Below are 14,227 nucleotides of genomic sequence, written 5' to 3' on the forward strand. Positions count from 1 at the left end.
AGAGAGAGCCAGCAGGTCTGTGATGGTTTAAGACATTTATGAGGCTCAACATGACAGAACTCCTGAACTCTTAAAGCTGAGCCACACGTTTGGTGCTGTTTGTGAAATAGCCAGATCATCACCCTTTTAAATAATGGCCTAAGTCATATTGTCAAGTTTTTCAGGAGACAGAAAAAACTGAATTAAATATAGAGTAAATGATATTTACTAACCAGTCTACACAAAAAGGTTATAACAATAGATGACTGTTGAAATACAAATAATGCTGTCAGTCAATTATTCAACATTAAAGGATTATATGACTCAGTCCAAATAACTTCTGGAATAACTAATTCTTCTTTATTCCCACGACTGTGACAGACCATGGAGAAGGGTAAATCAAAAAAGATCTGAAAATGTTAGTGGAGACTCAGAGACTCAGAAGACAGAGACATGCTGCTCCATCTCTTTAATGACAGTTTCATTGTCATTTTCATTCTGATCAGAGTCAGAATAGTCAAGATCATCTCTTACCACAAAGGAAAAACATTTTGACCCTTTGAGGCATATCTGGTGTAAATCATACCGGTGCATTCTAAGCTCTCTGTCCTCATAGATCCCTGCTGTCTACAACTGAGAGGCAGAAGAGCTACAGCATTAAGAGGCATTGTGTTTTGATGGATTTACCCAAACTAGACTAAAATGCAAACTGAACTCACTTTAAGTCAGAGTTTTAGTCATCAAACATCTTTTTATTAGCTAGTCTTATGCCCTATTTGCACATGACTAGAATTACCCAAGGACCTCTGGTAATTTGTAATAATCTTGCCGGATGTCTGTGTTTTTCATCCCGTATGAAATCAACCATGTCTGTATTTGCAGAGTAAAGGTTCCAGAGCAAATTAGTGTCCATATTTTAGCACACAGAGGTCCACAGGTAAAACTAATCCTATATGAATCAGCATCTCTGTTATTTAGGGGGGTAATCATGTTTGTTTACAGTCCATGCAGCTTTTTCTGCTCCTTTTTATGATTGAAAAAGTTAAGGAGGCTGAATAACAGATTGTTAACACAGTTCTGACAAATATAGACTATTCTCTTCAGTTAAACGAACAGGAGAGGTTCATATTCAACACCAGACGCCGCAGTTTCTACATTAACAAGAGGGATGCTCGACTCGCTCTTCTTCTCTGTCTGATCAGCTGCAGATATGCACAGGTGACATACGCGTCCTTGACTTAGGGCATTTTTTTAAGAAGGTGATGATATACATCCCTGCATAAATCCTGGCACACTCAGGGAAGCTGCTTGCAGGCTGGACTCACACAGAGATCCAGGGAGATCCATCACTGAACTGTTTTCCCCAGCAGGCCATTTTTCAGTCAATTTCAGACAGATGTTTGTCCCCATCATGGTGGTGCATCCATCTGAGGCCAATCCCACAATGTTCTACAGTGGAACTTCAGCATCTGTAAAGGACTTTATCAGTTCAGTAACAGGGCACTCCACTGTGGCCCCCTCAATGGCCAACTCTCTGTTCTCATCAGAATACTTGAGCCAGGTCCCAGGAACGGATCTGCACAGATCTGGATCCATCATCAGAGAAAGAAACAACAATGTAACAAGTTTTTGCCTGTGTCCGCTAACTTGTCAATAAGCACACTGAATTTCTTCTTTTTCAAAATCTTTGACAGGTCCCCAAAATCTCCTCTCACATGTTTAGTGACAGAGGTTGTCTTAGTGTGTCTAAGATTCAAGCCCTGAGCTGTTTTTGAGTCTTTGAAAATGTCTCTACAACATCCACCAAAGATCTCATGACAATTTTGTGTTCAGCTAAAAAAAACAGCCAGCTTTATTTCAGGGACACGTGTGATGAGGACTGGTGTTTGTTGGAACCACTGAGGAAGCACAGATTCATCTGCTGAAATACAGCAAGAAAAAGTTTGTGAACCCTTTGAAATAATCTTTTTACTCCTTTATTCATACTACCTTTTTTTCTCCATTTTTATTATTATTACCATTACCATACAGTCCTGAAATTTAAAAAATATTCTTAGTTTTTTTAAGGCAACTGGAGACCCCCTCTCAGTGACTCGCGACACCAAAGGGGGTCCCGACCCCAAGGTTGAGAACCACTGATCTAAATGACTAGGACTGATGCAACAAATTTGCATAAAATCGAACCTGTTCCAGAAAAAAATTACGGATGAAAATTGTACAGTGTGCAATTTTAACGTATGAAAAAAAAAACAGACTTAGTGTACAAAGACCTTTAGAGCTGCTGACTACGTACAGACTGTGGTTTTGGCAGTGGACTCAGCATTGCTCTGTTGTCTGATGTTGCAGCATGCTAAGTAGCGCTAACAACTTTAAGATGAGCTCATTTAAATGAAGTTATGTGCAAGAGCAGTGGCGTGCACAGACATTTTGGGGGGCAGGTGCTCAGTGAAAAATAAGGGCACTGTGCACGGCATGTGGAACTGCCAGCTGCCTTATTATAGCAGTGTGAGATTTAAAAAAAGAAAAACATTACAGGCACATGTAGCTATCTTTGCTATTGTGTCATCTCTTTCACATACAGCTGGTTCTTGCTCATGCCTTTCTTATTCTCCCTCATTTTGATCATCCATGCTGGTAGATGGCCTGTTGCAGGACAGCACAGAACTGCTTCCCTGCTGTAGCTGCCTAGAGAATAATAATAGTTTTAATAATAGCCTATTCTCTAAGTTTTAATAATAGCCTTTTTTTAAGTTTTACTAATAATATATTAAGGTAAATACAAGATTACTGCAAGTCCTGTAACATAGAAATAACTTATGGTTGGTACAAAATAATATAATTAGCTTATATAGCTTTATGCCTGATTTAGTACTGACAAACCACTTTGTATAGTTAAAATAAAATGTGGACAGCTTTTAAGATATTTCAATAAAATTAGAGGAAGAGTCCAACTTTAAAATCTGAGCTTTAAAAGGCCCTAAACAGTTAACATGACTCTGGTCTTGACTCTGACCTTTCATCTTCATCTTCCTCTTCCTCCTTGCTGCTGGTGGATGCTTTTCTCCAGGAGAGCAGAGAGCTGCTTCCCTGGGCTGCCTGCTGTAGCTTCCTGTCTTTCTCCTTTTTAACCCTCTCCTTTCTAGGCATTATACTAACGCTGCAATTAGTAAATAAACGAGACCAAAAGTATGAATAAGACTGCTTAGTGACATTACAACAAGGCAGAAGGCTGCTTTTTCTGTTTCTCGTTTTGCTATTCAGCTTAAGTATCCTGATAGATTCAAATTCTGTACCAATGACAAACTCTACCGACATTAGTTGTGTGGTGGTCATCACGTCATATCTATTATTGATTTGGGCTAGCGTCGCTTGTTAAGCAGGTGAGCAGTCGACTAATTTATGCTCAGCTGTGTTTGGTGCTGTATGAGACAGGTTACTTCATAACAGAGACAAATAAATGCAGGTTACAGCTTAGTAACTGAGGCTTAAGGGGCAAACAATACACTTGATCCATTGATGTGTTACCTGGCTGGCTGGTGGGGCAGGGGGGGAGGTGTGAGTGGGCTGCTGTGCACTGCTGCTGCAACGCGCCTCCGTTTGTGTCCGCGCTGCGCGTTCACGTTGATGAAGGAAGAGAGGTGTGTGCGGTGGAGGATGGGGGGGAGGCAACGGGCAGGTTGCCCTCTGGACCAAGCATAAAAAAAGGGAGCTCATGCCACAATTTAGGTGCGACAACAGAGAAAGCTGGATCACCACAGGTTTTTAATCTAGACTTTGGGACAACAAGACGGAGTTGATCAGCTGATCCCAGAGATCTAGACGGGGTTTAAACCCCTAAAAGATCAGAGATGTACTCAGGAGCAGATCCATTTAACGATTTAAAACAATAAAATTTTCAAATGAATTCTAAAATGAACGGGGAGCCAGTGGAAGGAAGCGAGAATGGGGGTGATGAGTTTGTGTTTTCAAATATCTGTTAAAAGACAGGTGGCTGCATTTTGGACTAACTGTAAACGTGCAAGGGAAGTTTGGTTTAATCCGATATAAAGTGCATTGCAGTAGTCCAATCAAATAGAAATAAAAGCATGAATCACTCAGTCGCTCAGTCGTAAAAGGTTAAACTGATTGGTCTGTCACGTTCATGCCGGGCCAATCAGAGCAGAGTTTAGAGACAGGGCACTGAGCAACGTCACACCCCCCCTTCAGGTTTTTCTTTTATCGCATCTGATTGGTTAAAATATGTACATGCAGGGGGCACACAGATGGCATAGTGGTCTACCCATGTGCGCGGGCGGCCAGGGTTCGGGTCCGGCCTGTGGCCATTTACCTCTTGTCTCTCCCCACTCTCTCTCCCATTGCCAACTCTATCCACTGTCTTCCTCTATAGAATAAAGGCATGAAAAGCCTATAAAGAAATCTTAAAAAAAAAAAAAATAATAATAATAATAATCATACATGCACACATCGAGTTTAAAATGCTTTCTCTCTCCTCAGAACTCGAAAATCGTTTCTGGTTGATGAATGTCAGTGATTGTAAATGTGGACGTTCATACTTTCAGACCCAAACACAGGGACGGAGTCAGACACAGCCTCAATCATTGTTGGTTCCCATTCATGAGTCAAATTCATCATTGTGTTCTCACAAATCAAAAATTCAGACACTCACACTTCTTTAGACCTGGTTTCAGTCTGTGCTGTCCACCATGGTCCAGCCTGGAGGAAGAAACAGAGCCAGTTTATACATCAGGGATGGTCAGGATAGATTCAAACACTTTAATTCTTCATGTGACTTTATTTTCCCTGAGTTTTTCACTGCTGCCTAGTTATTATCCAGGACTATCACCAGATTGTGTCAGTAGCACATCTCAGAGGTGTTTGGTAACTGTCATTGATGGCGCACTCACACTAGGCAATCTGAACTGTGCCTGGGCATGTTTGAGCCGAAAGTCCAGTGCCTTTGACCAGTGTGAGTGAGTTATTCTACATATAGAAGGATGAGGTGGGCCAAAACACAACAAGAATGTAAATGAAGGAGCACCAGAGCTGGAATGTTATGTAACATGACATAGACCTGACATACAGTGGATACAAAAAGTCTACCCTGTTACATTGCCAGGTTGTTGTGATGTAAAAAAAAATGACATAAATAATTTCAAAACTTTTTCCACCTTTAATGTGACTTATAACCTGCACAATTCAAGTGAAAAAAAAAAGGGGGGGGGGGGGGTTAAAAAAAAATGCATATGTGTGCACACCGTCCTATATCTGGGGACGTGGCTGTGTTCAGAATTAACCAATCATATTCAAACTCATGTTGAAAAGGGGCTCTAAGTCATGCAAACAACCAGCAAACATCAACGCTGATGAAAACAGTAGCTTTAATTCATATTAGAACAGTGTGTGCAGATAAAACTTCCCTTCATTATACTGATCCCTGCTCCCTCCAACTATTGTTCCTGTCCTGTCCTAATCACATGATGAGCTGTGAAATTTATTCCCAACCTCATGAGAATCGCATGACCTGTAGGTCTCCTTTGAATGAATGTCAGCCTCTAGTCTAGAGCTGCTCCTTATGCCTGAACAGGCAGCAGCTACTGGGACACCACTGGTAGCTTAGTGGTTCTTGTCCACGTGCCCTATGTGTACAGGTTGTTGCCCTCACAACTCACTTGCCCTCACTTCTTTAGTACCTAGAAATAGCCCATTTCACTGTGTCTTTCTCTGTACCTCAGTTTCTCCAGTCTGCAGTGTGGATCCTCCTGTAGAGCAGACAGTAGTTTCTCTCCTTGTTCTCCTGGATGATTGTAGCTCAGGTCCAGCTCTGTCAGACAGGACGAGCTCAGAGCTGAGGCCAGAGAAGAACAGCCTTCCTCTGAGATCAAACAGCCAGACAGACTACAAACACAGAGAAATAGAAACAAATAACAATGGCTCTTTTTTACATTGGGAACTGAGGCGTTACATTCCTAAAATCCAGGCCTGCTCATGGTACCTCTTCAACACCCCATCCTGAGAAAAGATAAACTTTATCATCCTACAGAGTGAGACATTTGTCTCGGGCTCTTCACCTATGCTGCAGACAGAAGGTAATATCATACATTGAGTAACAGTGCCCCTGTACAACAGAGGGATGAGGCTGAGACAATTTTCACAATTTCAGCTCCAAACTACTCGCCAAGTGGCAAGGACCCTTTGCAGTCACACAACAAGTGGGTGATGTTGACTATGAGGTTGTGCGTTCTGACAGTGGAGGGGTGACACAGATTTACCACCTCGACCTCCTAAAAGCATGGAGAGGCAGTCGGTTTCTCTGGTGACTGTGATAGAAGAGAGAAATGAGTTGAGGCCTGAGATACCCAATTCCACCAATCATACCTCACTCCTTTGTGATGACCATCCCTTACAGTCTCAGAAAACAGATGTTTCCAGTTTTTTCATGACCTTATAAACTGCCTGAACACAAAAGAAAATTGTTCAGCAGGAATTGAAAGCAATGCTGGAGATGGAAATAATAGAAGAGTCTCACAGTGCCTGATGTAGCCCCATTGTCCTTGTTGTCAAGTAGGATGGGTCTATAAGGTTCTGTGAGGTACCGCGAATAGTGACGCAGATTGGGAATAAAAAACACTGAGGAGGATGAGACGTGGTAGAAGCATAGGGTAGAATCCGTGGAAGTAAACACACAGCCAATGGCTGTGGAGGCTGCCTGGTGATGTCAGAATATGCAAATTAGATGAGTGAATTTACTCCCATCACAAACTTTGGGTCATACTGAAGATTTTTCTCATTTACAGTATGCCTTTATATTAAACCACTTTCAAGCCACAGCCTTTTGAAATCTTGATATCAAAATTGAATATTTTCTTGAAAAAACGCTGGCACCCAAAGGGTTAACAGCATCAGTCAGGTAAAGAAAGAGAGAAAGGAGGCCAAGGGGTAGATAGTGGGCTGTTTGAGCCAAATAGACAGGTAAGCTCATGTTTTATTGTTATTCTCTACGCTGGTGCTGTAAAGTCATTATTATCATCCAGAAGATCGATAAATCTGACGATGGTTTAAGTATTTTTGGCGTGGAATGAATGTGCAAGTGTGCATTTGTGTTGTAAAAGATGAGATTGTTGATGTTTGAGCTGAAAATGTCAAAAATGTCATGTGTGTTAATGTGGCGCTGTCCACGGTGCTGACATATGTCACCTATGGAAAGGGAGAAAGGCTGTAAACAGCTGATTCTACTCTCTTGTGGATATTTGAAGGGATTATCATGATTGCTCTGGTTTGTCCTTCTGACTGAATTGTTGATGCAGTCTGTGACCCAGTGGTCATGGATGCTTTTGTCTACTGATCGGGCCAAAACAGTCTTGCCTGTTGCATTCCTGTATGTGATGTACAGACGTGACAGACAGCAGCATAGAGAGGAGATGAAGAAGGTTTCATCTGTAGGTGAGCAGTAGGCTCTAATATCCTGCATTAACTCTGCCTGACAGCAGGTGTTCTGATGAATAAAGATATAATAATAATGATTGTAACAGGATCATTAAGGATAAAAATAATCACTGGCTGCTAATAGCACTTATAGATACAATTTAAAAATGTGTGCATAGTTGTTTCTATTGTAGTTCTAAATCCATAAATGCATGTGAAAATGACCTTCATTGGAAGGTTCAAATGTGTTTTGCAGCTTTTCGATGATTTCCTGAAAGGGGGTACAGGCAAAAATAGCTCTTTCAACAGAAAAGGTTGTCATGGAGACTTGGCTGGCCAAAATATCCCTGACACTGCTATTGAACGAGCGGACTGCGTTGTCCTCAGAGCCGGTCATAAGAGAGGAGAAGGAGGACTTTTTGTGTACATCGATTACAGATGATGCACCAACGTGGCTGTTAAAGCCACTCACTGCCCTCTGGAGACTGAATACATGATGTTGCAGTGCAGACCCTTTTGAAAATTTTGATTGAAATATCAAGTGAAGGCCTTTACACATTAAGGGCAACATGAATAAATGGCACAAAAATGCAAATATTTCTGAGGCGAATTTTGTTGTGCTGTTCCATGCACATCAGGAGCGACACGATTTTTCAAGTAAATTATGCACATTCTAAAAAACATTAATGTTGCGACAGTCTGGGGATGTTTTCTCCTGTCCTCTGTTTCACTCAATTTTTGAAAAGGATGACTCTGCCGCGCAACCAAAGCACCGCGGGCTTGGTCTGATTGAAGGCGAGTGACCTCGCCCACTGGAAGCGAGTCTTGAGTACTGCGCTACAGCGCGCAGCCCTGATCAGTGGGCAGACATTACAGGAGCCACGCAGAATAGTATGTCAACAGTAACCTCACACACGAGATGGATGTGTAAAACCTTCAACACTAAGTGTTTGGGAAAGGGCAGAGGATCTGAAAAAAATTGGATGAAGATTGGATGAAAATTCTGTCCATCACATCTTTACAGGCCAATCAGAGCAACAAAACACGTGACATAGCTGCAACAGAGGTGCACATGCGCAGCTGCCGAAGAATTACGTGAAACATGGCAACTGTAGATGTGTCAGTACACGGCTTTTGTCGTTTTTGAAAAGAAAACAACTCACTGCTGTTCTTTGTTCTTCTTTTAATGAAGAAATGACGTCAAGTTCTGATAAAACTGGCGCTTTAGCAGCATCCACACTAATCTCTTCTGCCATAATTGCACCAGCCTCTTGGTGTTGCTTGCTTACGTCACCACTTCACCGCGCCCAAAAGTACTGCCTCTTGATGGTGATTGGTCCTGTCACTTTCTAACAGGATCCAAATGGTTCAGACGGGAGCTTTGCAAAATGGATTCGCCAGTGAGAAACACAGAAACGAGGGTATCCACTGCTTTGCAAGGTTATATCATCAGCGAACTATTGTATCTTTTGGGGTTAATTTATCATCCTTTCCTGTATAAGTCCATGATATTATTGCTTCCGTCATTGGTGAGTATATTAGGAATCTATTTGTTTTAATGTTTGCCTAAAGGGTCTTTGGTTGTATGTGAAATTCTTTGCCTAAATGTCCTCAAAAGTTAACTTTATCTCGTCAATGGCACCGCTGTAGCTCTGTGACCCACTGACCTCTCAGTGACCCTTTGCTCTCACTGTAGGATGAGACCAGGAGTCCGTGCACTGTGTTGTATTTCTATGCTTGTAACTTCCTTTTTTGGAGCTTCCTGATCAACAGCTATTGACACGGTTTGGCAGCGGCTGGCGCTGAAAATAGACCTGCAGCATATCTCGAAAACAAAGCGGAGTGAAGCGGAGTGAAGTGGCGCTTCAGGCACACGCCGCTGCTGGTCTGGAGCGCCAGCTGTGGAACTGCTCTAATAGACTAGATTGTGCTCCACAATATGACACACCGGCAGATTGCGGCGCGGTTACTTTATGTGGAAATTTGAGGTAAAACAGTGAGATATACTGGAGCAGAAGATGACAGGAGGTTTCTCCGTCTCTCTCCTCTGCTCTGTGTGTCATGGCACTTTTGCGCACAGCCAGGTCAGTGCCATTTCACTGTTTCATTCACTGTGCCAGCCACCTTTGCTAAGAGGAGGGACATATTTTTGATTCATTCTATGTCAAATATTATCAATAATAATAATAAGGGTACAGCTGAGGTTCGCTGTGAGAGGAGTTGGCTCTCTACACAACTCACTGATTGGTTCACCTGTTTGTGTTCTAGACTGGTCAGAATTGTCATCTCAGTGAGCTGATTGATACGGAGCAGTGATAAGCAGTATGAGGAGACTGTGTTGTGAAAAGTTTAATTGGACTAAGGTCCTGTCAGTTTAGAAACAGCTCCAGCTGTGCGAGTAATGCTTTTACGTTCACATGGACATGTTGGGGTGCCTGCTGCCTGTCTCCCTCTCTACCAGGCTACGTGAGGCAAAAACCACAGGCAGATATGAGAAGATGACAAACATCATGTGGTGTTGGTGAAGGGTGTGGTGTTTTACTTTGTACATTTTGCTTTATTGTGGTAACTTCCAGTTTCTGGAGTCACTTCTGCTGGCCGCTAACTTTACTTTGTGTTCCCTGAGGCAATCACCCCTCCCCCCGGTGCTGTGGAGAGATCACACCTGCAGCAAGTTCTCATCAGGAGGGACTACTTAAGATCGGCTGCAGCTCTCCACCAGCGCCTGAGTTTTGACTACCTTCCCTAGCGGTAAACTTAAGCTCCAGGCTCACACTCTCTTATGAGAAACCTTCAGAGAAGTCTTCAGAGTTTATTGATAGACGTTTTGAGTGATTACCAGTGGTTGTGTTTTGTGGACCTGCTTCTAACATGTTTCCTCCTTTTCTTCCAGTGCCTCACTCCCTGCTCACCGCAGCCAGCTTCAGCACTCTCTCACCCCCCTGGACTCTTGGACTCATATTCCCTGATTACTTACCTGTGCAATAAAACTATTAAAACTGCTCCTCCGCACCTCGGCATCTGCAAGTGTTTTGTTTGGCTAGATGTGTGCTTGTCAGAGTGAAACTATAAAAAACTGACCACGGTTCGAAAAAAATTCTGCTGCAATTTCGCTCTGCAAAATTAAGTTGCTGGTGTGGAAGCTTGCATTAACTTGCTACAGGAAAAAAAGGCGTCTGGTGTGCAAGGAGTAAAATAACATAACAACCTGGAAAGTTATCAGTGTGATAACATTAGTGGATGGCCACATACCTTTTCTCAATCAGTTATGTTGAGAGGCAAACACTCACCTGGCTGCATCACCTTTATTGTAAGGTTTAAATGTGTTTTGCAGCTCTTCAAAGATTTTCTGGAAGAGGGTCTGGGCAAAAATGGCCTCTTTCAACAGAAAAGGTTGCCAATCCCTGCACTAACCTAAGAGACTCCAGTCTGGAGTGTGGACTCTTCAGTCCAGAAGACAGCACTGTCACTCCTGAATCCTGCAGGTCATTGTTACTCAGGTCCAGCTCTCTGAGATTAGAGGACTGGGAGCTGAGGACTGAGGACAGAGCTCCACAGCTTCCCTCACTCAGTCTGAAACAGAAACAGAATCAGAAAGAAGTTAATTTTTATAAATACAGACTAAATTTATCAGTGCAGTTGTGAGTTTACCTACAGAGCTTTGTTGGAGGCTTTGACCACTGGCAGCAGCCTCAGGAGAGCCTCCTCTGAAGCACAGTATTTCTTCAGGTCAAACACGTCCAGATCTTTCTCTGATGACAGTAAGATGAAGACCAGAGCTGACCACTGAGCAGGAGACAGTTCATCTGTGGAGAGAGGTCCTGATCTCAGGTACTGTTGTATCTGCTCCACTTGAGAACGATCATTCAGTTCAATCAGACAGTGGAACAGGTTGATGCTCTTCTCTGCCGACAGATCCTCATTGATCTTTGTCTTGATGTATCGGACTGTTTTTTGTCTGGTCTTGGAGGAACTTCCAGTTTGTGTCAGCAGACCTCACAGTAGAATCTGATTGGTGGTCAGGGACAGACCCAGGAGGAAGCGGAGGAACAAGTCCAGGTGTCCATTTGGGCTCAGTAGGACCTGGTCCACAGCACTCTTGTAGAAGTTTGTCTTTGATGGTTTGGGTGGTGTTTTTCCTTCTGCCATCAGATTGACTCCAGAGTTGATGAAGGTCAGGTGAACATGAAGAACAGCCAGAAACTCCTGAACACTCAGATGGATGAAGCAGAACACCTTGTCCTGGTACAGTCCTCTCTCCTCTCTGAAGACCTGTGTGAACACTCCTGAGTACACCGAGGCTGCTCTGATATCGATGCCACACTCCATCAGATCTGGTTCATAGAAGATCAGATTTCCTTTCTGCAGATGCTCAAAAGCCAGCTTACCCAGAGACTTGACCATCTTCCTGCTCTCTGGACTCCAGTGTTGGTCTGTCTCAGCTCCTCCATCGTATTTGATGTTCTTCACTTTGGTCTGAACCACCAGGAAGTAGATGAACATCTCAGTCAGGGTCTTGGGCAGCTCTCCTCCCTCTCTGGTCTTCAGCACATCCTCCAGAACTGTAGCAGTGATCCAGCAGAAGACCGGGATGTGGCACATGATGTGGAGGCTTCTGGATCTCCTGATGTGTGAGATGATTCTCCTGACCTGCTCCTCATCTCTGAACCTCTTCCTGAAGTACTCCTCCTTCTGAGGGTCAGTGAACCCTCTGATCTCCGTCACCATGTCAACACACTCAGGAGGGATCTGATTGGCTGCTGCAGGTCGTGTGGTTATCCAGAGACTAGCAGATGGAAGCAGGTTCCCCCTGATGAGGTTTGTCAGCAGCACATCCACTGAGGTGGACTTTTTAACATCAGTTAGGATTTTAGTTTTGTGGAAGTCCAGAGGAAGTCGACACTCGTCCAGACCGTCTAAGATGAACACGACCTGAAACCCTTCAAACCTGCAGAGTCCTGCTTCTTCGGTTTCAGGAAAGAAGTAATGAACAAGCTCCATCAAGCTGAACTTCTTCTCTTTCAGCACATTCAGCTCTCTGAAAGTGAATGGAAATGTGAACTGGATATCCTGGTTTGCTTTGCCCTCAGCCCAGTCCAGAGTGAACTTCTGTGTTAAGACTGTTTTCCCAATGCCAGCCACGCCCTTCGTCATCACTGTTCTGATTGGTTCAACTCTTCCAGGTGGAGATTTAAAGATGTCTTCTAGTCTGATGGTTGTTTCTGGTCTGTGTGCTTGCCTGGATGTTGTTTCCATCTGTCTGACCTTGTGTTCATCGTTGACCTCTCCAGTCCCTCCCTCTGTGATGTGGAGCTCTGTGTAGATCTGATTCAGAAGGGTTGGGTTTCCTGCTTTAGCGATCCCCTCAAACACACACTGGAACTTCTCTTTCAGGTTAGACTTGAGTTTATGTTGGCAAACTGAAGCAGGAGTTCCTGAAAGAACAAGCAACAGATGACGTGAATAAGCTTACCCTGCAAAAAGTTGGAAAATAAAAGAGTGGCAGTGCAGTTTTTCGTCATCAGTTTCATCCAAAAAATCTCACCAGATGTTCAGTGGGTATGTGCAGAACATTAAAACAGAGTTTGGAAATTAAAACCTCCACTTCATATTTCCATCAACTCACATCTACATTTCTTCTTTACTTTGAAAATCTTACCATTCCCCAGACAGTCAGCCAGCTCGTTCTGCTTCATTCTCCTCAGGAAGTTCTCTGTGATCTTCAGAAAAGCCTCTCTGCTGCTCCTCTGATCTTCATATTCACCAACCAACACCTCCTCCTCCTCCTCACTGTGGCATTCTGGGTTATCCTGAATCAGAGCCTTCTGAAATCTCTTCAGTTCATTCTTCACAAAGATGATAATGTTCTCCTCCAGCAGCTGGAACAAAGAGAATTTAAATGTTTAGAGGACAGCCTGGGTTTGTTCAGACAGATTGAAAAACTGTTTACCATGATATCTAGATAGATGTGTTTCACTGTAAATTATGATGTACTCACCATGAATATGGAGTCCAGGTCTGTTTTGTGCCACTTGGACTAATCATTGAAGAACTCTGATGTTTCCAGCTGACCTCTGTAGAAAAAAATACCAGGTTTAAGGATGAGGTGTGTCAAAGTATATGAATATGTAGGAGGTTTCAATGGTTATTACACATTTACTATGGGATGAATTCATGCTTATTGAAAGGAATCAATTTCTCAATAACTAAATTCCTCACACCTCTGGTTGTCCACCACAGGCTACTTTACAGGACTACAACTACCCCCTGGAAGAAGTTTGGGGGGGGGGCAACCCTCATCCTGACCACGCCACACTTGACCGTAAACAGTTGGGAATGCCCGCTGGAGATCCCTGGCTGAGGGATGCCAACAGAACCACATCATCTGCAAAAAAGCAGGGCTATGATTCATTGATTTCTTTCTTTTTCACAGTGTCCCCTTTTGGCAACAGGATTTTAATTATCATATTTCTTGCCTAGAAAAATGTTTAAACAATTGGTCCTTACTCTGCTTTCAGCCTAGATGTATGATTTTTGTTTCGCGTATGTGTCATGACCATACCTACAAAAGGCTCTGGACCAATGCCAAAATCCCAGCAGGAAGTCCACCAGCTTCACCAGAATTTCAAAAAAATGCCTCTTTTTGGAAAGATATTCACTGAATTCTGATGCAACTTTGGGTAAAATTTTTCTATGGTCTTCAGATTTTTATGGCAACACATCAGTAGCACACTGAAAACGCCCACATGCAAACAGCCCATTATAGCGCCCTCTACTGCCAACAGGGATTGATGCAAGTCATTTCCGTATTCCTCTTACTGTTTAA

The 14,227-nt window shown here is 43.1% G+C and overlaps 1 pseudogene; it reads right to left on the bottom strand.

Annotated features, from left to right (window-relative positions):
* Window positions 1–11,052: 11,052 nt before the first annotated feature.
* On the bottom strand, window positions 11,053–13,289 carry LOC121518324 (annotated as a pseudogene).
* Window positions 13,290–14,227: the final 938 nt, after the last annotated feature.

Source organism: Cheilinus undulatus, linkage group 12 (assembly GCF_018320785.1).
Source record: "Cheilinus undulatus linkage group 12, ASM1832078v1, whole genome shotgun sequence".
In the NCBI taxonomy this organism is placed as follows: Eukaryota; Metazoa; Chordata; class Actinopteri; order Labriformes; family Labridae; genus Cheilinus; species Cheilinus undulatus.